The sequence below is a fragment of the Megascapheus bottae genome, chromosome 12 (genome assembly GCF_031878675.1).
Source record: "Megascapheus bottae isolate mThoBot1 chromosome 12, mThoBot2.hap1, whole genome shotgun sequence".
Taxonomy (NCBI): Eukaryota; Metazoa; Chordata; class Mammalia; order Rodentia; family Geomyidae; genus Megascapheus; species Megascapheus bottae.
The window spans coordinates 13,557,428-13,560,408 of NC_143520.1; the positions used below are offsets into that span (position 1 = coordinate 13,557,428).

At 42.4% G+C, this 2,981-nt stretch overlaps 1 long non-coding RNA gene across 1 annotated transcript; it reads right to left on the reverse strand.

Annotated features, from left to right (window-relative positions):
- Window positions 1-2,299, reverse strand: LOC150056254 (uncharacterized). The gene is made up of 3 exons (XR_016537254.1): window positions 1,609-2,299; window positions 1,082-1,220; window positions 1-87 (listed from the first exon to the last, which is right to left on the reverse strand). It is a non-coding gene; the product is annotated as an uncharacterized LOC150056254 (long non-coding RNA).
- Window positions 2,300-2,981: the final 682 nt, after the last annotated feature.

The window sequence follows — 2,981 nt, forward strand, 5'->3', positions numbered from 1 at the left end:
ACGAGAAATCTGATCGTTTCATTTGATTTGACTTGATTATTAATTGCTGCCTGGTGATGTGGTTACAGTGGCGGCAACTGCAGAATTCTGAAGAAAAAAAAATCAAAACGGAAGAAACACAATCCTGGGCCACATTTTGACTTGGCAGATGATAAGAGAACCTCTACTTCACTGCTCATGGGCCCTGAGAGACCTAATCTAGACACCTGTTTCCCACTTTGTGATAAGAAGACCAGGAGTAGAGTGGGTAAACTCCAGGGGCTACCTTGTCCATTTATTGCACATTCATTTTTGGCCCAGCTCTGCCAGTAAATTCTATTGGACTTTTCCAATGGCTTATTAGCTTGTGGGTGTATTTTATCTTACTTCCTCTCCACTTACCATTTTCTCTTTGTTCCTTCCCTTTAAAACAAAGCTCCAAAGAATGGCATATACTGTTGTCTCTAACTTCTCCTGCTCTCCTTTGAACTTCCATTTGAGTATTGTTTCCTCCATTATACCCAAACTGTTGAACTCTGGGAGCTAAAGCATGAAGGTCAGTTCTTCTCATAGTTCTAAGTGGCTTAAACGGCTGAACTCTGAGTCATCACCTCCCTAAGCTTTAGGGTCTGTCTTTTATCACTAATCCAGACAAGTTAATCAAGTGTTAAATGCCGTTTGCATGGATTTCAACAGTAATAGCAATAGCCCCCACATTTTTATCCCTAGCCATGAAACTCAGACTCCCACATCCACTGTCAGCTCAAGAACTCCACCTAGATGACTAAAAACCATTGCATGGCCAAGCTACTAATCTTCCCAAACTTCTCCCTCCTGTATGTAATCTTAGCTCAGGCCAAAAATGTAGTATCACACATGCACTCTCTCATACCTCCTTTGAAATCCATCACATATCCTGACCATAATCTCACCAGATCTCAGCCTTCTTCTGCTAACATTGGGTCCAAATGAAACAACACTTCTCGGCTGAGCTACCCCAGTCAACTCCTGATGTTCAGTTCTGCCTTACACTCCTCTAGCCTATTCTCAGCCACTGTGATCTTGTGGAAATGTGAGTCAGATCCCTCCAGTATTTACAGACCTGTTCCGTCTCTATCTTTCTCCAAGTAGTTGCCAAAGTCATTGCAAGGTCCTCACATGCTTGGCTCCATATTAGCTCTCAGATCTCAGCTTTCTCTCTCCCTCACTCCATTTTGGTCATATTGGCTTCCCCGACCTTTCTGGAACATACAAGACACAGCTTGGACCATTTGTATGTGCTTTTCTGTGTCCCTGAAACATATCTCCCCAAGATATCCACACCTGCTTTCTTTAATGTCACTCTCTCAGTGAAGCCTTCCCTTACCATCCTACAACCCTCATTCCCCAGTGCATTAATCATCATCAACACTGTACGTAACTTACTGTTTTCTCTCTCATACAGACATATAAACAAATACACAAATGTAACCTTCAAATACTTAAAAATGTATTATCTATTTGTCCAATATTCTATTTTCCATCACTGAAAGAAAATGCCTGGAATGTACTTAAGTACTAAATAAAATAATTAATAGATCACCATTATACTAACTCATCAATATCTCCAGGAAAAAAAAGTATTCTGACCCATTGTCCATGTAGTGAGATTCATGTGACATCAAGAAGGGATTTTTCAGCTCTGGTGTGGACAAGGGAACTATCACTGGAGTGAGTCTTCAGGAAACAGATATCACCATCTCTACCCCAGATCATGTGGTCAGCTGGTAGGTGCTGTGGCACCAGGTGTTCCTGTAGCCTATAGAGTCTTTGTGTCAGACGATGATGTCATAATGGAGTTATGTCAGCCTTCTGCATGAACAAGACTTCCTCAAGGCTGTCCTTATTTCTCAAATGCCATCTTCCAGTGTGACCTGATAGTAGCTTGTTTCCTGCCCCATGGCCTCTTGCTGTCGAGCAGTTCCTTTCATGATCTCAAGTATGTGCAGCACATGAGTTACTGACTGGAGCCTGCACTTTGATGCTCAGCAATGGAAGCCAGAAGATGATCTGTACTCCTTTGCCTTCTCTGCCCCTTAAACATATCCAGTGTCAACAACCTTATTTCAAGGAATGACCAGATCAGTATCTTATCTCTTATACTTCTTTTGTTCCTCTTATTCTGTTTTACTTTCCTGGTCATTCATTCCTGATTCCTTGAAACCTGACTGGATTGTCTTCTCTGAAGAAGCCAAACTCATAGGAAAACAAGTGTGTTTCTCTTACTCATCAACTTTGAGAAGGGGAAGGATTTCAGGGTCTTCTGGAAGATTTCACAAAGTGGAAGTCACAAGTAAAGTTTAGCACTTGTCTAGAATTGGAGAATTGTTTCTAAGGTGTTGTAACTCACCTATTACATCACAATAGTGAAATATTGGAAAAATCTAGGAGACGTGCCAAAACTCAGTGACAGTAGCTAGGAATCTTTGAGTGCTACCTGTCTGCAAATTGCAAAGACCTGCAGCCAGCAAATACTTTTAACATAGTTATGAGACAGACTAGAGAGGAAAGTAACAACAAAAACAATATCAACAAGTCCATTCATGTTCCAGTGGAGAGCTGAATTGGGATACCATGGTGATCAGAGAACAGCCAGGACACAGGACAAAGGATGTGAACATGAAAACATGTGGCATGGCATAATGGCACCTTAGCTGGTCTAGGTCTAAATAGGGTCAGGTCAGGGAGCAGGAACACAGGAAACTCCCAGTCCCAGGCCCTGCACTGACAGATTTAGTAATTTATCAGCCAAGTGCCCACCCCTGCCTGCCTCTAGGGATTCAGGCATGCCCCTCACCTGTGAGGTGTTGATGTCACCTTGCCTGACCATAAAGACAAGATGCCAGATCTCCCCTTAACCATGTGGCCAAGATGCTTCCGACCAGGCCTCATTACTTCAAATAGTACTGGCTTTGCCTCTATCATCTGACTGTTAAGGATCATATGAAAGTTGCTGTGGGAAA